Here is a 24,483-nt window from a genome sequence, read left to right as displayed (position 1 = left end):
GCTATGTCTGTTTAGCAACTTAATGATTTAAAACTTTTGTAACATTGACTGCTCACCTTGAAAGATGAGACTTTCATTTTTCACCATCACCACTGTGATTGCCATCACGTACACACACATTCACGCAGGCATCTGCATGCTTCACTTCTCAATCCTTCTGAGACGGCTGCACTGTAATTTTGATTTTATCATTAACCAGTGTTTCTACGACTGCGACGATACGAGGATGGTTCTCACTGTGGCAATGCGGGGTGCTCATGCTTTGTCTCTTTCACAACTGTTGCTTTGGAACTGATAAGTATATTTTTTCCTTCAATTTTTCTGTGTACTTTTATCAATTCAACTCAACCGCCTCACCAACTAGTTGTCTATCTCTTCCTCATGCCCTTACTCACATCAGATATTCTATCAGTCTTACTGCCTGGAAGCCATTTCTCCTACAGCCCTCTCACCCACTCCACCTGGACCAGGTGGGTGCTCTCTGACCCCGTTGCACAGTTCTTCTCAACAGCATGATTCTCGTGACGGCTCTTTCTTCTGTCATTTCTGGCTTTGTTATGTTCATCTTTCATCATTTACCCTTCTTTTAGAAAGTCAGTCTCTAATCATCTTAAAAAAAGAAGTGTGTGTTGGGGAGGGGGGATTGGAGAGATGGTTCAGCGGTTAAGGTGCTTACTTTCTAACCTAAGGACCCAGGTTTGATTCCCTGGTGTCCACATAAAATCACGTGCACAAAGTGGTGCATGCATCTGGAGTTTGTTTGCACTGGCTAGAAGCCCTGGTGTGTTCTCTCTCTCTCTCTCTCTCTCTCTCTCTCTCTCTCCATGCAAATAAAAAATATTTTGAAAGAAAGAAAGAATGTAAGGAAGCAGTGTGTTCAAGAGATTCTCTATCTCAAGATACTCTAGAAACAATGGTCTTAAAAGATCCTCAGGGACTGGAGAGAGATGGCTTAGTGGTTAAGCGCTTGCCTGTGAAGCCTAAGGACCCCAGTTCGAGGCTCGATTCCCCAGGACCCACGTTAGTCAGATGCACAAGGGGGCACATGCATCTGGAGTTCATTTGCAGTGGCTGGAGGCCCTGGCGTGCCCATTCTCTCTCTGTCTCTGTCTCTGTCTCTCTCTCTGCCTCTTTCTGTCACTTTCAAATAAATAAATAAACATTAAAAATTTTTTAAAAAAGATTCTCAGTTTTCCCAAATGTTATGCTTGGTGTGGGTCCATTTCCATGCATTAACAATGACATCTTTGGGAGTCTTCATATCAAAATGATTATTCTTCAGTTCTGAGAAATTTTTGTTTTATTAATTGTGATTTCCTCATCTTCCAATTTGGTTTTGTCAGATCTCCAGAACTGATAATTTATTTATTTTTTCTACCAACTCTTTTTCTCCAAACTTGCTAAAGTTTGTGATGGGCCCCTAATAGTGATAGGATGGCAGACAAAAATCCTGGATGTTCTCTTGCCTCCTTCCTTTCTTGTGATAAACTTGATTTCTTTCCAAGATGAAAGAAATACTAGTGTTCTTCTGGGAACACTTGTGAATAAGGAGGAAGAGAAGAAAGGAGAAGAAAAAAAAGAGGAGAGAATTGCAGGAGTTTCAAGCTTACTTTTCTGAAAAATACAAGCTGTGGCTAATGCACAAAAACAAACCGTCAGTAAATTGTAGCTGTCATACACGAGCAGTTTGGGTCCGTCCAGGTAGAGCTGGGTCAGTGACAAACCCTAAATATGGAAGGGGCTTGTGACTGCCAATGGTCATGCCAGCTTTAGTCATGATATTTAGCCCTGTTGCTACTTCATGGTACCTGTTGGTTGTTCTCATAGCTAATTTATCCCTGAGCCAATTTGGCTTATTAAATGTTTACCAGCAATTTATAATTATGTGTTGAAAGATTCATGGGGGCACAGAGGGCTTTTTATCTCAGATAGATAGATAATAGATAACAGACAGATAGATAGATGAGAGAAAGATAGAATGGATGGGCACATGAGGATCTCTAGCTACTGCAAATGAACTCTAGGCACATGTGCCACCTTGTGCATTTGGCTTTACATGGGTAGTGGGGAATCAAACCCTGGTCTTTAGGCTTTGCAGGCAAAGTGCTTCAACTGCTGAGCCATGTTTCCAGAGGACTTTTAAAACTCTGCTAGTCTAATTTCTGCTTTTAGAATAAGATGGAAACAAAATTGCCACAGGGGTTTCTACTTGCAGGGCCCCAAGAAGAGAACAAAGGAAGGTGGCCTACCTGTGTGTATCAAACAAGCTAGTACACTGTTAAATAAATCAAGGTTTATCCTCTCTTTTTGCCTTGGTACATTTGCTTTCTTTACCTTGAAGTTAGGTTTTAATTTCAAATTATCTCACTGCTCACAGCTCCACAGCAGAAGTGGTGGTATGGTCAGAGCTGAAGCTCAGACTTTAGCTCCTTCTAGAAGGAAACTTTGGAGGGATTATTGATTGAAATACCTTCTTCATAAAATGTTTGCCTTCTTACTGTACTGGGAGTCCAACACTGCACACCAGGCTCCTCTCCACATGGGCGCTCTGCTCACCCCACAGAGGCTCCAGCACCCAGTGTCAGGCAACCCTACATGAGGCCTCTGCACTTACAGACATACTGCAACACCTGGTACCAGGCACTCCTGTCACCGAATCCCACCGTCATTTGGATTGATGTTGGTCATAAAGGGAGAGGAAAAGATGAGACGGGGTGGGGGGGAGAGGAAAGGGAAGGGAGAGAGGAAGAAGTGAAGCAGGTAGAGGGTGGGAAAGAAAGCAATATTAATTCTCTTTTTTCTTCATCGTTTTCCTTTTCTTTGGGTAGTACTGGTGATTGAATTGAAGGCTTTGTGCAGTCATACAAGCACTGTATCACTGGACTATATCCCAGAATTCTTTTTACTTAAATTGTTTTTTTTTTAGACAGTCTCACTAAGCTGCCTAGGCTAGCCTTGAATTTGCAATCCTTCTTCAGTGTCCATTGTCCTACCTGAAACTTCTGAGCAGCTGATATAACAGCACTGTGTTACCAGGTCTGGCTTCGATTTACTAATCATTATGGAGAATGTAGGAATAATGTGAATTGATATCATTCCACATTAGGAAATACTTTGGGCTGAGGAGATGTCTCAGTGATTGAAGGCACTTGATCGCACAGACTTCTGGTCAACATTCAATTCCTCAGAACCCATGTAAAGCCAATGCAAAGTGGCACCTGCATCTGTAATCCCATTGAACACATGACAGTGGGAGACGGAGCCAAGATAATCCAAGACTTGAGAGCCAGCTAGTCTGACATTCCTCTGCAGTCTAGTGGTTTATTTCCAGCAACAAGAGAACTTGTCTCAAAAGAAGGTGGATCCTTGACTTCCACATGCATGCCATGGTGTGTGTGCATGTGCGTTCATGCACATGCATATGCACATCCCCCATACTCACACATGAAAGTTGGGCATGGTGGTACACATTTATAATTCCTGCTCTGCAGGGGTGGAGACGGATGGATCCCTGGGGCTCACTAGTCAACCAATCTAGCCTACTAGGCTGCTTCTAGACCAGTAAAAAGCCCTGTCTCAACATTTTGGAAGAGATGGAAGAAAGAATGTAAGAGACAAAAGAAGGGAAGGAATGTTTTACAATACTGTCTTGTAGACACAGAGTGGTCATGACCTCACAGTGGCTGATGCTACACGCACAAGACATGCGTAATAGAAGGGGAAGATGATGACATCAAAATAGAAAAGAGACATTTTGGAAAGAAGAAATTTATTGAAAGGGGAATAGAGAAGGGGGAAGAGAAGGTGGTGGGAGGGGATTGTAATCATTGTACATTGTCTATATGCATGGAGGTTGTCAATAAAAAGTTTAAGAGAAACAAAAATGAACACAAAACAAAACAAAAAAACCCTACTCAAAAAAGGCAGACTCTGGTAATTTGAATGTACACTGTCCATCAGAGACTCATGTGTTTTGAATGCTTGATTTCCAGCTGGTGGCAGTGTGTTGCTGGGGTGGGGAAGATGTTCTGGGGGTTAAACCTAGCTTCCCCTTTGCCAGAGCTCAGCTCATTCTGGCTGCTTCCTGGCAGCCGCTGTTGTAGTAAGATGTGATGTCCAGCCTCTGTTCTGGCATCCTTTCCCTGTCATTATGAAGCTTATTATTGAGACTGTAAGCCAAACTAAACCCTTTCCCCCCATCAGCTGCTTTTGATCAGGTGTTTGGTCCCAGTGATGTGAAGCTGACTACACAGTCCTTGAGGAACAAAACTCAAGGTTGTCCTCTGGCCTCCACCTGCAAGTGCACACATATCCCTGAATACATGTACATGCATAGACACATGCACACAGAAAAAAGAAACTGCTTCATTTATATCAGAAAAGATTAAGAAATATCTGCTTATCTACTTTTTTGAGTATGTGTGTGCAGTATATGTGTGTCATAGGTGTGTGTGTGTAGTGTGTACATGGGTGTGTGTGTGGATTTGCACGTCCCATGTGCACATGTGCACAGGCAAGAACAGAACACTGGGCGTTTTCCTTTGTTACTCTTCTGCTGTATTTCCCTGAGAACCTGAAGTTGCTGGGATTTTTTTGGCGGGGGGAGGTCAGACTAGCTGACTAGTGAATACTAGCTAGAAAAGTAAGATTACCTCATACTTATGACATTGATTTAACATGAAAAAAAAAGTGAAAGACATGCCTCTAAGCCATATGGGAATGATTGTTGAGTTCGGTTGGAACATCTTCAGTGCTGTTTGTGGCCCTCGTGTTTCTACTTGCTTGGCATAGCTACTTCCTGCTTCTGCTTTAGAAATGGGAAGTAGAGGGCTAGAGAGATGGCTTAGTGGTTAAGACACTTGCCTGGAAAGCCCAAGAACCTGAGTTGGATTTCCCTAGTACTTACATAAAGCCAAATGCACGGGGCGGAACATGAGTCTAGAGTTTGTTTGTAGTGGCTAGAAGCTCTGGCATGCCACAGGTGCAACAGTGGCACATCTATCATGGTGGAAACCAACTGCCCTCTAATTGGACTTCCCACGGAAGGGAATACATCCCTGATACTGAAAACTTAAAACGGGTAGTTATGAGCCTTAGGGGGTGTAACATTTGCTTTTTTTGAAACAGGGTGTTACTATAGCCCAGGGTGATTTGGAACTCAATCTGTAGCCCAGGCCTCAAATTCACAGCAATCCTCCTACCTTAGCCTCCTGAGTGTGAGTCATGAACACTCAGGTACATATATGATTTTTAAGTTTTGTTTTATAAACCTGTGATTTATGCAGACCTTTTGTAACATTTTAAGCTTTTTGGTTTTGCCCTCATTTTTTGGTTGATTTTTTTTTCATTTTGGAAAAAATCTTTTCATTTTACCTTATGACAAAATCATATTTTACTATGCAAAAATTTTCATTAATGTCATGAGATAGAGCAATGCAATAAATATATTTATCAATGTATTTAAAAGAATTGAGTTCTAATTACAGTTATAATATAACAACCTAAGATGACTGTCCACATAGTGATAAAATATGAAATTTTGGTCTCTTGCAGATCCTAAGCAGACTTTATTGACATTTTATTGTTAATGGTGGTGCATACCTTTAATCCCAACACTGGGGAAGGAAAAGGTAGGAGTATCACTGAGTTCAAGGCCAGCCTGAGACTACAGAGTGAGTTCCAGGTCAGCCTGGGCTACAGTAAGCCCCTACCTTGAAAATCAACAACAAAAAAGGATCCTTTACGCATTTTTCCCCCATTTGGTCTCATGAGAGTCTGGAAATTACAGAATGTTACATTCCAGCAAAGAGTTGACCAAGATAACAAATGACCTTGGATAGTAAATTTATCATAGCAAGGAAAGGCAGAAGGGAAAACACATAGAGAAATAAACATTCTTATATATGAACTCTGTAATTTCATTTTTGAACACAGAAGGCATCTGTCCCATTGAAGAAATGGAGGAGATAGAAGACAGCTATATTTCCCCCTTAGGAACCAAGGGGAAGAGAGAAGGGGGAGGGAGAAAGAGTAGTGCCAGTTAGACAGGAGACTTGCTGCTGGGACCAATGATGGCAAACTAGACTCAGAACATTTGTAGAGTCATTTAAAAAATAACATATCTAGAGGCTGGGGAGATAGAGGGAAAGAAGCATTTGCTATACAAATAAAGAGTACTTGACTGAGATCCCCAGAACCCATGTAAATCCAGAAACTGTGGTAGACAGTTGTAACCCCAGTATGCCTGTGTAAGAAAGTAGATATAGGACTGGAGAGATTGCCTAATGGTTAAGGCTCTTGCCTGTGAAGCCTAAGGACCCAGGTTCAACTCTCCAGGTCTCATGTAAGCCAGATGTACAAGGTGGCACATGTGTCTGGAGTTCGTTTGCAGTGGCTAGAGGCCCTGGCATGCCCATTTTCTCTCTCTCTCTCCTTTTCTGTCTCAAATTAAAATAAATTTTAAAAAAGAAAGTAGGTATAGACAGGAGAAAGAGCCATCTAGCCTGGATAACAGAAGCAATGAGCAATGAGAGACTTTGCCTCAAACAGGGTGGAAGGTGAGGACCAACGCCAAGGTTGTCTTCTGACTTCTTCATGTGCTGTGCTTCGTGCACACCCGTTCTCACACACATGACCTTGCACACACAGACGTACACACTCACACCAACAAAACAATAATAACATATCTAAAAACTAAAAAAAATCTTTAAAAAATTTTTTTGTTTATTTATTTGAGAATGACAGAGAGAGAGAGAGAGAGAGAGAGAGGCAGATAGGTAGAGAATGGGTACACCAGGGCCTCCAGCCACTGCAAATGAACTCCAGACTCATGTGCTACCTTGTGCATCTGGCTTACATGGGTCCTGGAGAACTGAGCCTCAAACCGGGGTCCATAGGCTTCACAGGCCAGTGCTTAACCACTAAGCCATCTCTCCAGCCCTTAATTTCTTCTTTTTCTAAATTACAAATTATGACGTTGATTGTAGGGGGATTAAGAACCAGAGAGGAGGCTGCCTGAAAGACTCAAGCCAGAGGAGAATTCTCCTCCTTGCCTGGCTGGAAGGGGGGAGGGAAGACATAGAGAATTTCCTTCATACAGAGATGTCTGGGAGTATCTAACTTCCGGAGGAGGCACATGCACCCACATATGGAAGGCAAAGCATGAGAACCAGAAGATCCCCTTTGCGTAAAAGACCAGAGAGGGTTCAGAGAAGTGAAGGACTCAGATTAGAGAGATCCATGTAACAAAATGAGAAAGCACCCAAATCAAGACCCATGTAGGCAGCAAGGAGGAAGATAGCCAGGTGGTAGGAAATATCCCCCTCCCCACCCAGCTCCTCAGTCAAGCTGAGGAAGGGGGGAGAGAGAGACTTAACACACTGGTGTTCAGGTGAAATCACAGAAAGAAGAGCTTACACATATGGTTAGGCTCCTTTACACATATCAAATATCAAATTATGATACACTTGCCCTCAGAGTCAGGTGTAAGGGAGAGACCTGACTGGTTAGTGGACTCAAGGGGCTGACTCAGGAGGGGCCACCCACCCAGGTATGCTCAGCTGAGTGGAAGTTGCTGCTGGGTGTTGCTTGCAGCCGTTTTGGATAAGACTGGGTCAGACGCAGGTCCTAGTCCTAGCAGGGCAGGCAAGGAGCCATCCTTAGGCTTTTTTATTCCTGGTTGACTACATCAAAGCTGTCATTCTCTTGTTTTGCCTTCATTCCCTTCTCTGAGAAAAAACTCTTACTGCTAAATGGGATAATGACTACTTTTGACTTCTTCAAGCTGAGTAGACCATGGCAGGAGGGAGGTGGAGAGGCGATTTCCTGTGAACCAGTCTGATGTCTCATTGCCATCTATCTGTAGGTCTTTTACTTGTTCTGAAGAGAAAAATTTCTTTTTTTAATTAATTAATTAATTTATTTATTTGTTTATTTGAGAGCGACAGGCAGAGAGAGAAAGAGGCAGATAGATAGAGAACGGGCACGCCAGGGCCTCCAGCCACTGCAAAGGAACTCCAGACGCGTGTGCTCCTTGTGCATCTGGCTAACATGAGTCCTGGGGAATCGAGCCTGGAACCAGGGTCCTTAGGCTTGACAGGCAAATGCTTAACCGCTAAGCCATCTCTCCAGCCTGAAATTAATTTATATTTTATTAACAACTTTCATGATTGTAAACAATATCCCTCCCCCTCCCTCCCCCCACCTTCCCCTTTGAAACTCTACTCTCCATCATATTCCCTCCCCCTCTCAATCAGTCTCTCTGAAGAGCGAAATTTCTAATGACATTTTATTATGTTGCATCCATCAGACTTATTTATATAGCATTATGTTATATATATCATAAGAACAATTTTGTTACAAAATAATAATGAAATAATAATTTAATGAAAATAGACTAAATTAAACATGGTCTTTTGTGAGCAACACTGATTTTATCTTGCTAATTTTACAATATTTATGCATACCAAATCATATAATACACTATCCAATCTTATAACATTTTTATGATAGAATGTGTTCTCTGTTAGCAATAAATTAATACTGAATTTATCTTCACAATAACAAAAATGGCCCATCTTACCATTGATAATATATATGTATATTTCACATATACATACATATGTATATGAGTAGAGCCCAGAAACCATGCAAAAGTGGCTCTTCATGTGGGCTAGTCCTTTTTTTTTTTTACATTTTACATTTACATTTTGCCTAACAAAAAGCCAGTTAGAAATTTTGTGAGTATTTAACAAAAGCACATTTTAACCATGTGGCCATCTTTGATGTAAGGTGTTAGTTATCTCTCTTTTAAAACTCTAGGAAGATTTTTTTAACCTGTTTACAGAATTAACAATTGAAGATTCCAGACCCAAAACATTTTACTAGGAAGCTTGAAATTAACATTTTAATATCTACAATTTAGAAACTGGGTTTTGTTTTTGTAATTGAGATTTGAGAGTTTGATTATATCTTTTAATGATAGCCTGACCCCGGGGACTGTATGGAATGCCTGTGGAATGTGAGATTTTCCAGGTCTGGAGGAAATCTATAAAGGCCTTGCTTAGGAAGCAGGGGCCATTATCTGTTTTAATTTGATTAGTCAGCCCGAGAGTGGCGAAACATTGAAGCATATGACTAATGGCATGTTTAGATTTTTCCCCCAGCATGTGCCGATGTCCAGTAGGCGTGGGAAAAGGTCAGTGAGCCCAGTCACCACGAGATGGCGGACTTCTCCCCTGTCCCCACCTGGGTCAGTCCAAGGGGGCCATGAGGCAGTCTCCCAGGAGGTGGATTACCCGCCATTTCCCAGTAGGGGAAGGTCAGGCACAAGCTGCCAGGAGGGGGGGCCATCTATTTAAATTACCAAATTCTGTCCCTGGCTCCCAATACATTTATAATTATATATTATAAATTTTACTTAGTTTAACTTTAAAGGTTCACACAGTCTTGATCAATTTAAGATATTAACATCTGTAAAATTAAACAAGTTAAACACTTCTAATATATAAAGGCACAGAGTAAACATTTTTAACTGGTATAAAGAATAGCAAGGAGGGCTGGAGAGATGGCTTAGCGGTTAAGCGCTTGCCTGTGATGCCTAAGGACCCCAGTTCGAGGCTCAGTTCCCCAGGTCCCACGTTAGCCAGATGCACAAGGGGGTGCACGCATCTGGAGTTAGTTTGCAGTGGCTGGAAGCCCTGGCACTCCCATTCTCTCTCTCTCCCTCTATCTATCTTTCTCTCTATGTCTGTCGCTCTCAAATAAATAAATAAAAAATGAACAAAAAAAAAATTTAAAGAATAGCAAGGAGAGACTAAAACAATGTAAACTGAACCATCATAACCTAAAATTAGTCTTAGAGTTTGTTAATTTTAACTTGCTTGAGGTTTTTCAGCTTAAAATCTTAAGTCTCAGCCAGGCGTGGTGGTGTACACCTTCAATCCCAGCACTTGAGAGGCAGAGGTAGGAGGATTACCATGAGTTTTAGGCCACCCTGAGGCTCCATAGGGAATTCCAGGTCAGCCTGGGCTAGAGTGAAATCCTACCTCAAAGAAACCAAAACAAAACAAAACAACAACAACAAAAAAAACAAATCTTATATCTCTTAATCTAATATCTCTAACTAAGCATATCAGTCTATTACAAATTTTACCCTGATTAAACTCTTTGGGCCTGGGCAGCAGGACGTAGCAGCCCTTATGCCAGTAGCCCAGTTCCAACAAAGTTCCCTGTTGTCTTTCTTTCCTCTTAGAAAGCTTATAAGCCAAGCCTTGAAGTTTAATGCTGTTTGCACTTAGTATTTTTAAACTTTTATCTGACTTTTAGTTGTAAGCATCAAGTTTATGTCTATTTCTTTAAAACAAAGTTTCCAAAAAATTAACATCCACATGGTCAGGTTTATCTCAGCTCATCAGACAGCTTTAGGTTTGCTGAGATACACTTCCAGACCAGGTATAGTTATGGAGGAAGGAATATTTGTTGAAGCTTACAGATCCAGGGGAAGTTCTATAATGGCAGAAAAAGCTGGCCTGCCTTCACAGGCCCAAGCAGAGAGAGAGAGAAGCACAAGCCTTTAGAAATATAAAAGCCGCAGATACAGCTCGCTAAGCCCCGTTTAGAAATACAAAAGCCGGCGACCCGAAGGTGAAGGGAAAGAGAAAGGGAACGAAGAGATGTCAACAAGTAAGTACAGGTTATAGAAGCTAAGTTTAGTGCACTAAATATGAAGACTGCCTCATAACTCATGAGGGTACACTCACCCACACATGTATACCGATTACCTCCTCAACAACTGCCTCTCATGGGGGTCACTGGTCTGCCAGGGTCCCAGAGCCCCACATTGGGCGCCAGATGCGGGGCTCCTTCCCGGTCTGGTAGGTAGTGCTAAGGGAAGACCTAGGCCTGCTGGTTCCTCCCTAGGGGTTGAGAAGGATGATGAGCATTGGATGACCTAGAAACCTCTCCTGGCCACCAGAGAAAAACCACAAAGAGTCAGGAGTCTTTTCAATGCAGGAACTCACAGAAACAACTTGCTTTATTACTCTGAGCAGTTGCCTATATCATGTTGGGGATGAAGGCGGGGATCTTAGGATGGGGGAAGAGGTAAGGGCCAATAGTAAACTGTAACTATTGAAATGGTAATTACAATTGCCATGTGGAGGTGGCAGGCCAGAAGCCATTAGGCGTCTTGCTGAGTCCTCACTGGCCAGAGACAGGCGAAACTTTAGCTAGGCTCAGGAAGTTCTACTAGGTTTCATGCCTGGGCCTTTCAGAGCCCAACATCTCCCCCTTTTGTTTTTATCCATTTTTTAAAATTTTTGCACATGTAAGTATGGGTATGAGTGTGTGTGAGAGAGAGAGAGAGTGTGTGTGTGTGTGTGTGTGTGTGCACGCATACGCACATGCACCAAGGTCTCTTGCCACTGCAAATGAACACCTGATATTTGCACCATGTTTTGCGTCCAGCCTTACATGTGTGGCAAAGGAATTGAACCCAGGCAAGTAGGATTTGCAAGCAAGTGCCTTTAACTGCTGAGTCATCTCCCCAGCCCCTTACCCTTAATGGATGGGAAAAAATAATTATGACTAGTTTGACAAAACTTCAAGTGTATCACTTTGAAAATATTTTTTTGATTTAGTTACTTATTTATTTGAGGGGGGCAGATAGAGACAGAGAGAATAGGCACACCAGGGCCTTTAGCATCTGCAAATGAACTCCAGACACATGTGCCACTTTGTGCATCTGGCTTATGTGGGTGGGTCCTAGAGAATTGAACCTGGGTCCTTTGGCTTTGTAGGTAAGCACCCTAACATCTAAGCTATTCCTCCAGTCCACTCTGAAAGTATTTTTATCTCACTGTTGTTTTGTGATTCTTCTCATTTAGTTTTCAGCACCTCCCATCCACCATTTCGTATGCTCTTACATTATACCACCCCAGTGCAAGTTCACTGTGGGAAACCTGATGTATATACCTGATAAGGTCCTGCTTAGAGGCATTTCCTTGGCAGGACATTCTTCATTATCTTGTTCATAGCTTTCCTACTTTACTGTAGGTACTTTCATCTGATGGTACAACTGCATGTTTTACTACCTGATCATTACCCTAATCTCATATGGGAGAGTATTGTTAGTATTGGAAGAGGTTTAGGAAGCAGAATTCTGCCAAGAGTTTGAAAACTATTTGTGCAGTATCCACTTTCATCCACTCCACAAATTGTTTGGGGGCCAGAATACCTTTATTTTCCTTTCAGTTGGAGTGAAGGGCTCATTCCAATAGGGCTAGATTCTTAGAGGTTAGAGGTAATTCTAGTTTCATTACATGGTTTTGTTTGAGGAAGGGCCTCATGTATCCCAGGCTGGTCTCAAACTCATTATGTAGCCAAAGATGATTTTGAAGTTTTGCTCTTCCTGCTTCCACATCTCAAGTGCTGGCATTACACTATCATACCTGATTTGTACAGTGCTAGGTATTGAACCTGGGCCTTTGTGCATGGAGTGGTTCTGTTTTATCAGACTATCCACCAAAGGGTTAAAGCTGAGAGATTTAGCAGGCAAAGGAGCCCACTGTGAACCAACAGTGCCTGAAGGAATTCTAGCCACTGGCTGGACCTCTTTTCTTCTGACTCTTGGCAGCTGTTGTCCATTCTCTTAGATCCTTCTATCCTTACAGGAAACACCAGTGCTATAGGAAAAGGTGTGTTACTTTTTCGAAAAACACACCCATAGTTCCTCTTCTGAGTCGCATTTTCTCCACCCCCACATGTTCTAAACCAATATTTACAGGTGCTTTTATTTTTTCAGTGTAATAGCCCTTCTTGCCAGAACAAACTTCCCCTTTGTCCTTTTGTGTTTGGAGAGAAACATTCTTTCCAAAAGTCTCCAGAACAGTCATGGGTGACCAGGAGCTCTGGAATCCTTGCTTAAGATGTCTGTGGTACAACTTATTACTTAAGAGTAGAAAACACTGGGTTTATCCATTTGCTCATCAACAGCGGGGTTCTCTGAGGTTTGAGGTACCCACTAGGGAAGAGGTGTGCGGAGATGAGGAGGCAGCCATCCACGGAGCCCCTAAGTGCTCTTCTTCTTCCGTTCCAGGGGAGGGCTTCCACAACTACCACCAGCCCTTCCCCTATGACTACTCCGCCAGTGAATACCGCTGGCGCATTCACTTCATCATATTCTTCACTGACTGCATGGTGGCCCCAGGTCTGGCTTATGACCAGAAGAAAATATTCAGGATTAAAAGAGCTGGAGATGGAAAACACCAGAGTAGCTGCAGTTTGAAGTCATCTGGGTTCTCATTTCAAACGTCAGCTGGGCAGAGGATTCATGCTCTGTTGAATAGCTAATGAATAATGCTATCAGGATGCTACAGGTGATGACTTTAACCTATTTCAGTACAGTATGTTGTAAAATGCTTATGTATTGAAAAGTCACAATAACTTTGTGATACTAGGCAGGGTCCTTTGTCTTCTTTCTTGTCTATCCCTATTAGTTTTTTGTTGTGTTCTTATCACCCCCTTTATTGTCTCCTAAACAAGTAGCTGGTCAGCCACAGGTTGGTCTTACCTTCCGAATCTTAGAAAGCTTTCTAAAGTTCAAAGTAAAGGACTTAGAACAATATTGGACCTGTAAACATTTTGTCATGGATGATGAAAGAGCAGGAAAAAAATATCAAAATATGTCTGGAAAGATGGCTTAGCGATTAAGGCACTTGTCTACAAAGCCAAAGGATTCAGGTTTTATTCCCAGGACCCATGTAAGCCAGATGCATCTAGAGTTTTTTGCAGTGGTTGGAGACCCTGGCATACCCATTTTCTCTCTCCCTCTCCTCTCTCCTCTCTCCTCTCTCTCTTTCTCTCTCTGTGTCTGTCTCTCCCTGCCTCTTTCTCAAATAAATAAATAAAAATAAAATATTTTTTAAGAATCAAAGTAAAAGAGGGACTTGGAGGAAAGATGTAAACTACAAACAAACAACTGAATATATTGGGGGCCATCTATTCTATTCAAACCACCACAATCTCCATACTTTTTAAAAAAATTTTTCATTTATTTATTTGAGAGCGACAGACACAGAGAGAAAGACAGATAGAGGGAGAGAGAGCGAACGGGTGCGCCAGGGCTTCCAGCCTCTGCAAATAAACTCCAGATGTGTGCGCCCCCTTGTGCATCTGGCTAACGTGGGACCTGGGGAACCGAGCCTCAAACCGGGGTCCTTAGGCTTCACAGGCAAGCGCTTAACCGCTAAGCCATCTCTCCAGCCCACCATACTTTTTTTTTTTAATCTTCATTTTATCCCTTCCTTTCTCCACAAGAACCACCTCTGTGCACTTTAGGGGAAAAAGTGCACCAACATCTCCCAAGAAAAATTGGGTGGAAAGATGCTAGAACATTGGGTAGTACTGCATAGAGTTCTAGTTTTTTTCCTCCTGTTTTGTATATTTGACTCAGTAATTATGTCTTTTTATGAATATAGACAATTAAGTATTTATTAATATGCATCTATTTTCTTTCTCTTGCTTAAACATCCTTTAAATATGGTTATAGAATACCCACAAAGGATAGGTTTAAAATGTTTAGGTGAATGAAGTAGGCATTTTGTCAACTTGGCTTCTCTTTGGTATGTTTGTGATTTAATGTATTAATGTAAAAAATATGAAAAGGGCCTGTGGTGGTTTGATTAAGGTGTTCCCCATAAACTTAGGTGTTCTGAATTCTAGGTCCCCAGCTGATAGAGATTTGAGAACTAATGCCTCCTGGAGGCAGTGTATTGCTTATTAGTATTATAGCCTTTTTTCCCTTGCCAGTGTTTGACAACTCTCCTGTTGCTATTGTCCACTTTATGTTGGTTAGGGTGTGATTTCCACCCACTGCTCATGCCATTGTTTCCCCCTGCCATCATGGAACTTCCCCTTGAGCCTGCAAGCCAAAATAAACCCTTTTTCCAAAAAGCTGCTCTTGGTCAGGTGATTTCTGCCAACAATGCAAATCTGACTGCAACAGTAATTTTGGTACAGGAGTGGGGTCATTTGCTGCTGGATACCTATGTGGCTTTGGCCTTTTGGAGCTGATTTTCAAGATGAATGTGGATGAATTTGAAACCTTGGCCTAAGAGATGCCTTGCAGTACTGTAAGTACAGCTTGATGGACTATTCTGGTCAGAGTTGAAAGACCTGAATGCAGTAAGAACTATGGACTGTGATGTTTGGCTTGTAAGGGTGAGAAAGAGCTTTGCCTGGACTGGGCTAGAAGCAGTTTGTGTGAGAGGCTTGCTGTTATGTCTGTGTCCTGAGAATTTGTGCAGGGTTGCAGTGTGTAGAAACTGACTGGTGTGTTCAGCGTGATATGGCACAGAAAGAAATCTTTGTGCTGAAACTGCTGCCTATTCATGCAATTATATAAGAGATTACAATCATTGAGATTGGGCCATCTTACCTGCACTGGGGCAATAGGAAGAATGTAGACTCTTTTGAAGGGGCCTGAATGCTTAAAGAATGTCCTGTTCTTCAAAGTCTGTTTTACTCCCCACTGGATTAACAAAATGGCACCCTACCTGGTATTGTGGAGAATAAGATATGAAGGAAAGAGAGGGTCATTGAATTTGCAACATGTTCTTGTGTTTTAGAAATGGCCATGGGCAGTGTGAAACAGGTTGGCTGGATTGCCTGCATAGAGACTCAATGGAGCCATGAGGATGGACTGTGAGTTGCAGTGGAGACCCAGTGGAGATGCTGGGACCACAAGATGACTGCTAAAATCTGCCAGCCCCAGGTGAAGTTTTCCAGGATTGTGAGTAACCTAGCTAGAGGGGCATAATTGGAACTCCAGAGACTTTTATTTATTTTTATTTAATCTTTTCACAATTTTTATTAACATTTTCCATGATTATAAAAAATATCCCATGGTAATACCCTCCACCCCCACCAGACCAGAGACTTTTCAAAGTTGACTAGAGTTGTTGTACTTGGAGCTACAGAGTTTGATGTTTGCCCTGTTTAAATCTTATATTGGTTGACTATTCCTTTCCAATGCCCAGGATTGGCTCAGTTAAAAGACCTTGGATAATAGGGATGTTTGAACATCAATGGAATTGATAAAAATTATAGGAAGTTTTAAGGTTGGATAAATGCATTGTATTTTATGTTATGTATAGTTATCAGTTTATGGGGGCCAGGGGTGGAATGTAGTGGTTTGATGCAGGTGTCCCCCATAAACTTAGGTGTTCTAAATGCTAGGTTCCCAGCTGATGGAGATTTGGGAATTAACACCTCCTGGAGGCGGTGTATTGTTCAAAACAGGCTTATGGGTATTATAGCTGGTTCTCTTTGCCACTGTTTGGTACACTCTCCTGTTGCAATTGTCCACCTTTGCTAACCACAGGGTGATGTCCATGCTCTCTCATGCCATCATTTCCCCTTGCTATCATGGAGCTTCCCCTCAAGCTTGTAAGCCAAAATAAATCCCCTTTTTCCAAAAGTTGCTCTTGGTCAGGTGATTTATGCCAGCAATGTGAACCTGACTGCAACAGGGCTTATGTTAGAAAGACAGGTGTGGGGGGGGAGTGGTTTTTTTTGTCTGTCTGTTTGTTTTATTTTTCAAGGTAGGATCTCACTCTAGCCCAGGCTGACCTGGAATTCACTATGTAGTCTCAGGGTGGCCTCAAACTCACGGCAGTCCTCCTACCTCTGCCTCCTGAGTGCTGGGATTAAAGGCGTGTGCCACCACACCTGGGGAGCTTGGCATTTTAAAAAATATTTTTTTATTTTATTTATTTTCTGAGAGAGGGAGGGAAAAATGGACAAAGGATGGGCATGCCAAGGCCTCTAGCTGCTGCAAACAAACTCCAGATGCTTGTGCGACTTCACACATCTGGCTTTATGTGGGTACTAGGGAATCTAACCCAGGTCATTAGGTTTTTGCAGGCAAGCACTGTAACTGCTGAGCCATCTCTCTAGCCCTGAGTTTGACATTTAAATTTTTTAAATTTTTATTATTATTTCTTTATTTGAGGAAGGGGGACAGATAGAGAATGGGCAAGCTGGAGCCTTCACCACTGCAACCAAACTCCAGATACATGTGCCACCTTATGAGTCTGGCTTATGTGGGTCCTAGGGAATTGAACCTGGTCCTTTGGCTTTGTAGACAAGTGCCTTAATTGCTAATCCATCTCTCCAGCCCAAGTTTGGCATTTTTGAGGCTGAATCTCACTCTAGTTCTAGTCCAGACTGGCTTCAGATTCACTATGTAGATCAGATTGTCTTTGAGCTCACAGTAACCCTCCTGCCTTAGCATGCTGAGTGCTGGAATTACAAGCAACTGTTTAGAAGCCAGGTCATAAATGATGAAGTAAATAACCTTTGATTTGGTGTATTCAGAATCATTGAGATTCTACTTTAGAATGAGAGCCATGATTTTGTCCAAAGTGAGGCCAGCCTTATATTAGAGAGTCAGGTGAATTGGCAGAGCTAGCTCTTGGAGCTCACAGAAACCTTAACACTGGTCAAGGAGGATTATGCGTGGACCCAGCTTTTATAAACTGCAAAGTCTGCTTGGCTTTTCCACTTGAGGATCCTCAGATCAAACAAAAACTGAAAACAAGGCAAACCCAGCTCCACCTTTCCCCTTTGTGGGCAGGAAGCCTTCTATATGACAGGAATTTGCTAAGTCCCCTTGGGACTGAGTACCAGCATTCTCTGGAGTTGTTTGTTCCCTGCAGCAGGACATTCCAGGGACAGGAATGAGCCAGCACTGTGCAACCTTGCCTGCCAGGTAAACTGCTCTCCCAGACAGTGCCCCTGTTGCTGATCTCAGACTCCTAGGATCTCCCTGTGACCACATGATTCATGGGGTCCTGACATTTCCTCAGGTGTTGTCAGCTTGTGTTTGATTTAATGCTGACAGACTCCTTGTTTTCTGCTGCCAGAATTTAACCTTAAGTTACCCTTACAAAGAACAGGGCAAATTACTGAGTTATGACTCAATCCTTGCAGATCTTACTGCTTTTTTGACATTTAAAGGTGCAGGTCATAGATAGGGTGGTACACCACAGAGACAAGTTCCAAGAGACTACAGCATAGACCCAAGGCTCCCAGACACAATGTAGTCAGATTTGCTTCACTTTTATTGGGAACACACACACACACACACACACACACACACACACACACACACACACACACACACACACTGCTGGGATGGAGAGATGTTTCAATGGTTAAAGATGCTTGTTGCCCCTGGGGACCCTTCTCAGTGGAGTTGCAGTATTCCCTATGGGGTAGTGGGTTATGTGCTGTGGTAGCAGCAGTCAGTTATTTGGGGGGAGGAAGGAATGCTTCTCGGCACAATGTCTCAACCTGTGGCTCTTACAAATCTTCCCACCCCCTCTTCTGCAAAACTCCCTGAGCCATGGTGGATGAGTTTAAGTCTATTTCATTGATGAGCTCTTAGGAGCCTATGACTCTCTGCTTTGGTGTTGAGTAACCTCACTGCTAGGGTTACAGGAATGAGTGGCCATGCTTGGCTTTTTATGAGAGTGCTAGGGATCAAAGTCAGATCCTTGTGCATGGCAGAGGTGATTCCAGCCTCTGGTCATAGTATGCTACCACTTCCATTATGAAGCTTCCCCTTGAGACTATAAACCAAAACAAAAATAACTTTCCTCCCATCAGCTGCTTTTGGCCAGGTGCTTTGTCCCAGCAACAAGAAGGTAACTGCAACAGAGATTAAACCCCAAATATATTAAGGAAACATTGATGAAATCCAAAATGTCAGTTAAAGGAAGCACTCAATCCTCCCTCCTGTTTCTCTATCTATCTTCCCTGTCTTCCCCCCTGTCTATGAGACAGGATCTCATATATCTAGCCCAAGATGATCCTGAACTCCTTACATAGTCAGGGATGACTTTGAACTCCTAATCCTCTGGCTACCTCCTGAGAGCTGAGAGTAGAGGCATGTACCACCACACCCAACTATGTGGTACTGAAGGTCAAAGCCAGGGCTTCCTGCATGTTGGGTAAGCACTCAACCAACTGAGCCTCATTCCTAACTCCTTAATATTTTCTTACTCCTATTGTCATGTAATCTGCAGTCTCAATGTTACAGGAGACAGAGACTAATAACATTCCAAAAGTAGCTGCTCTAACTTAGAGCCTAAGATGACAATTATAGTAGTTGAAGAACCAGATACCATACATTAGGCAAAGAGACTCAAGCCTTTGTACAAACACAAAATGAACTGTCTTATGAACAGGAAATTCAAGTTCTTGAATCGACCAGGAAATAGGATGCAATGATAATATCAATGACAGTATTTCTCTGGCCAAGCCCTGCACTGCAGGCTGGAGGGCTCGTTATCTCACTGTATCTAACAGGTGTTCTTATTACCTGAATTTGACACGTGAGGTGGCTGAGTTCCCCTGGAGAAAAGCAGTGAGTGAATAGTGGTGCTGTGGTCTGGCTCCAGAACTGTGGCCTTATTTCCTGGCTATGGTGAGTGTGAGGAGGAGGACAATGGAGCTATATTAGAGTGTTATACAGATACCTATCTGTGATAACCAGTACTACACAGACAAAGCCTGGTGGGTTGACCCTCCTTTCTGGCTGGCAAAGACAGGAGCTGAACTCATGCACAGTCTCCTTGCACAAGCTTCCTTTGCTTTATAAAAATCCAATCTATTCCCCCAGTGGCCCATCTTGACATTCAACCACTGACTTATGAGCTCTCAAATCATAGAACCATGGTATTTCCTCTGTACCAATAGTCTGTCTGTAAAGTTTTGAGCACCTCAAAGCCAGTTTCATAGCCCTCTCCACCCCCACCCCATGCTCTTCCTTTCCCTGGTCCTGGGGATTGAGCCCAGGGCCTTTTACATGCAAGGCAAATGCTCTACCACTGAGCTATATCCTCACCCAGGTTTCTCTTTCAGAATTGTCTCCCTGGGGTGTGTGTGTGGGGGGGGGCAGGGAGATGGTTCAGTGGGTGAAAGTGTTTATTACACAGCATGAAGACCTGAGTTGAATCCTCTGGATTCATATCAAAAGCCATCTGTGGTCACTCATGCCTGAAACCTCCATGCTGGGGGAAGGGGGATGAGGATCACTGGGCACCAGATTGAACTAAAAATCTCTAGGAAGTAAGGCGGAAGAGCAATAGAAGACACCTTGTTTTCTCTTCTGCCTTCTCTGTTGGGCATGGCCATCTGCACATACATGATACACATACCACACACACCAAAGAAAATACTGTCTCTCTGCGCCTAAAAAGTCAGTATCCAACGAGATGATGTTGATGAGTTCATCATGTGTTTTAGTTCTGTCTGTGCTATAAAATGTGGAAGACGTCACACACAGTGCTAGCACTAGTCCATGACTGTACTTAAATTTCTATGACATGGGCAAGGACTTGATTCTGTTTACTGGGGCAAACATATGAGGCAATTATCACAGCCTGCAAAGAGCTGAAATTATCCTAGAGTTGTTGAAGGCAGAAGGAACACTTCCTCTTGGGATATTCAAGTTTGTTCCTCTAGCACTGTCCTCCTCAGGCTTCTATACCCAGATCACACAGAGCTGACAGAGGGCCTGAGGGCTGGGGATGTAGCTCAATGGTAGAGCAGTTGCCTAGGGTACACAAGACCCTGGTTAAGATACCCCCCAGCATAGCAAAACAATAGAAAGTAAAGGGGCAGTGCATGTCATGTTAACACACAGTGATTAGGCCTAGGTGAAGATCTTCTCAGAAGGACCAAAGGGGCCATCTATATCCTGGCCACTTCCACAGGGAGCTAAGAGTAGACTTGGCCAAACTGTAAGACTTGTGAGCAAGGAGAGAAGGAAATGAGGGAAATGAAGGTGAAAGATGAGAGAATGAAGGTCAAAGGTAGCAAAGGACCCAAGATTGCTCAAACCTCTGCACCTTTTATCTTTCTTAGAGACTTATTCTCCTTATTGCTTGTGATCACACACACACACACACACACACACACACGCACACACTTAAACCAAATTGGATTTCTACAACATATAATTAGCTACATTATACTTAACCCTTTTGTGACATTTAGTACATTTAGAATATTCTGCAACCACAATCTCTAATGGTAAGTTTCATCATCCTATAGAAAACCCATTCCTCAGTGACTCCCCATGTTTTCCCCAGGCCCAGCTCTACTCTGCTCCTTATGCCTTGCTGCAATGAACATGCTTTCCATCTCTGAAATTTACCTGCTAGTGATATTTCTTAGTATTATCCAATGTGTGACGTACTGTATCTGAATTCCTTCTTTCAGCCTGACTTTGTGGGCATTCATTCTTACACACCATCATGTCAATACTTCATTCCCTTTGGTTGATCAATACCTGACTGTGTATCTTTTTGTGGACTGATGATGCACAGGTATTGCCACTTTCTTTGGACAAGTGTGAAGTGTACTGCTATCAACATTTCTGTACAAATATTTGAGAATCTGCTTTCAATTTACTTATTACATAACCAGCAGTGGATTTCTTTGCTCACATGGTAATTCTGTGTTTTACTTTTTGTGGGTTGCCAGACTTGTCTTCCATGTGGCTGCACCATTTACATTCTCACCAACAATACTGGAGCATCACCTTTGATTTTCCTCATGTTCCCATCTGTCCCTTTCCTCCTGCCTGGTTCCAGGAAAGCCACACTCCAGAGACTCATGCCCCACTTCTTGTTCCTGAGGCACAGGGCAAGAGAAGCTGAAACTCTTACAGGCCAAAGCCTCCAGCCTTTGCCTTTCCACCAAGTGTGAACAGCAGCTGGGAGTAGGCTGCTACTGTTGTAAAAAGTCTCTGGAAAGATCACTCGAGGTAGCCCTCCAAAGCAGCTCTGGCAGCTGATATTTTATTTCCATTTTATGATTTTCATAGCCAAGAGCAGGGGTAAGTGAACAAATAAGATGTGGTAATTAGCATATCAATCATAAGTAGTCAGGCCACCCTAACAATGAACTCCATTTTACTTTGTTTTAGCCTGAACTGTCTTTCCTTCTTATCATCCCTTTGGGCCCTTTATGGACAGTTTCTTCTCTGAGATTTTTCCATCTCCTGACAAAGATAAGTGTTAGCTCCTCAGCAATGAACTCTTGCAGTAACTCAGTAAATCAGTTCAATTTTTAGCTTCTTTTCTACCACACTACCCTTCCTGGGTTAGTCAGGCACATTTCACCGCAGCCATCCCCGAGGCTCCACAGACTTCCGAACTACCCTCCTGCAGCACCGCCGTCCTCCCTCTGCGTCTCCCCTAACTAACTTTCCCACATGAGGGGGACGCTGAGGGCAGCCAGCAGCCACTTCGCGCGGAGGCCTAAGCTCTGAGCACACGTGGCGGGCGCTGGACTGGGCCTCAGCTGAGCTGCTCACACCCCATCCCTTCCCCTGGGACAAGGCCGGGCCTGGGACAAGGGGCGCCACGCCCAGGGAGACCGAGGCTTCGCCGGCTCCACCCACCGCCCCTCTCCCCGGGGTTACTGGCGGTCAGACTTCCAGGGTTACTCACGTTCGTCGGCCCACAACGCCTGACCCGGCGCAGCCAATCAGCGGCCGCGAGGCGGGTCGCAGGCGCGGGCTCCAATCCCCGGCGCGGCCCCTGCAGCCGCCCGGCGCCCGCCCCGCGCCCGCGCCCGCGCTTTCCTTTCCCTTTCCCTTTCCCTTTCCCTGACTCAGGGCTCTGCGCTCGGCCCCGCACCCACCCGACGTGGGCTGGGCCCCGAAATCGACCTGTGCCCCTGCGGGTCAGAACCGAGGGCAGCCCCCAAACACTGGGCCTGCCCTCTCTGAGGCGGGGAAAACTCAGAGCTGCGGCTCTCGCACTGCCAGCCTGTGCCCCGTAGGATGACCTGGGCTGTGGGCTTCTTGCTGCCCAGCCTCCGTCTGGTGGGAAAGTCCTGGCCAAGCCCCGCGGTAGGCAGTGAGTGCTTAGTGCCCACACCTTATCACAGAGGAGATGGAGGGCCCAGAGTCAGCAAGACGGAACAAAGATTGTGTCCTGGCAAGGGGAGACATTGCAGAAAGCACAACAACAAAGTGACCAAGAATGTTCCCGGTTGATGTCACCAGGCACGAAGGGGTGTGAGGTGGAGAGTGGGAGGGAAAAGTGCAGGGGAGGCTGTGAATGCCTGCACGGAGAGTCTAGATTGTTTCTTCCTGATAAGGGATCATGAGATGAGTTCAGCAGGACAGGAAAATCACTGTGTTTCAGAAAGTTACTGTGGGTGGCAACAGCGGAGAAGAGGGGGCCACGTTCGGGCTAGAAGGGCAAGCCTAGGCTTTGTTGCAACTTCTGTAAAGGGCATGGGTCCTGCAGACGTGGGAGAGTGCTGGTGGGAATGGAAAAGGAAACCTTGAGAGGCATGTTGGAGCAGAATCAATGGCATCTGTGACATGGAGGAGGCAAGAGGAAGGTAGCTTTTGTTTTTAGCCTTAGTGTCTGAAAGAGCAGTGTTCTTGTGATTTCAGCTGAGAGTTGAATTAGTCAACTGCTTTTTGTCACATAACATCATTTTTATTTCAAAATATGACTTACAGCAAAACAATGTTTAACCATTTCAATACTTAGAGCTTCTCAGATAATACTAAAGCAAGGTTATTCAAGGAAACAACTTGTAATAGTTCTTATATTTTCATAACTCAGTGAGCCAATATTTTCTATATGACTAAAACACCATGTTACAAAATCATGCAGGAATAAAGGGTACCTGGAAAATGCAAGTGAGAGCAATGCATTCTCATGTAAAAAGAAAGTGAAAATTTCACTCAAGGCCCGATGGTGCTTGACTGTACTCCCAGCTACAGGGGCGGCTAAGTCAGGAGGATTTTAAGTTCAAGGCTAACCTAGACAACTTAGGGAGTTCTTGTCTCAAAATAAAAAGGAGATATTGGTGTAGCTTAGTGATTGGGCACTTGCCTAGCATGTAGGGAGTATATGATGTCTGCTCACCTGTTGCACTATCTTTGAGTTCTTCCTCCTACCACAGGAGCTTCTTCAAGTGGACATATAGCAGATCCTCGTCAATGCCAGCATCTGTTGTCCTTCTTGAGACTGGCTCCATGGGTCCACTGATGGAAAATAAATGATATTGTCTGTATAAATAATAGGAGAGAAAGAAGACACATTCACTCTTGGCATTTGCTCCCTAGCCATTTCCTGCTCTGTATCTTATAGTAAGCTAGCCAAACCTCACAATTTCTTCATGTAAACTGTAAAAATAAGGTTTCCTCATTTATGGTTGTAAAATGAATACTTCAGACATATGTAAAAGACTATCTCTGATTAATTTACTTATTCGTCCTAACTTAGTAATCCATTTGGAGGTTTTGAAACGTGGTTCTTTCTGCCAAAATATTAAATACCACTTCTAGTTATCTTCAATTGAAAATAGCATAGACGTTCCTTCTGTCTTCCAGATAAGAGGGTTTTCAAGCTGACAGGCAAAGAAAGAGGTGAAATGTTTTGTTTT

At 43.4% G+C, this 24,483-nt stretch overlaps 1 protein-coding gene across 1 annotated transcript in view; it reads right to left on the bottom strand.

The window, feature by feature from the left end:
- Pkd2l1 (polycystin 2 like 1, transient receptor potential cation channel) overlaps positions 1-24,072 on the bottom strand; it is a 178,530-nt gene extending 154,458 nt beyond the window's left edge. The window contains exon 1 of the mRNA XM_045156411.1: positions 23,964-24,072. The gene's annotated coding sequence lies outside the window, so the exon portion shown is untranslated. The remainder of the gene's footprint in view (positions 1-23,963) is intronic.
- Positions 24,073-24,483: the final 411 nt, after the last annotated feature.

The sequence above is a fragment of the Jaculus jaculus genome, chromosome 1 (genome assembly GCF_020740685.1).
Source record: "Jaculus jaculus isolate mJacJac1 chromosome 1, mJacJac1.mat.Y.cur, whole genome shotgun sequence".
NCBI lineage: Eukaryota > Metazoa > Chordata > Mammalia > Rodentia > Dipodidae > Jaculus > Jaculus jaculus.
Note: the sequence above shows the minus strand (reverse complement) of the source record. Positions and strands in the feature narration are given on the sequence as shown.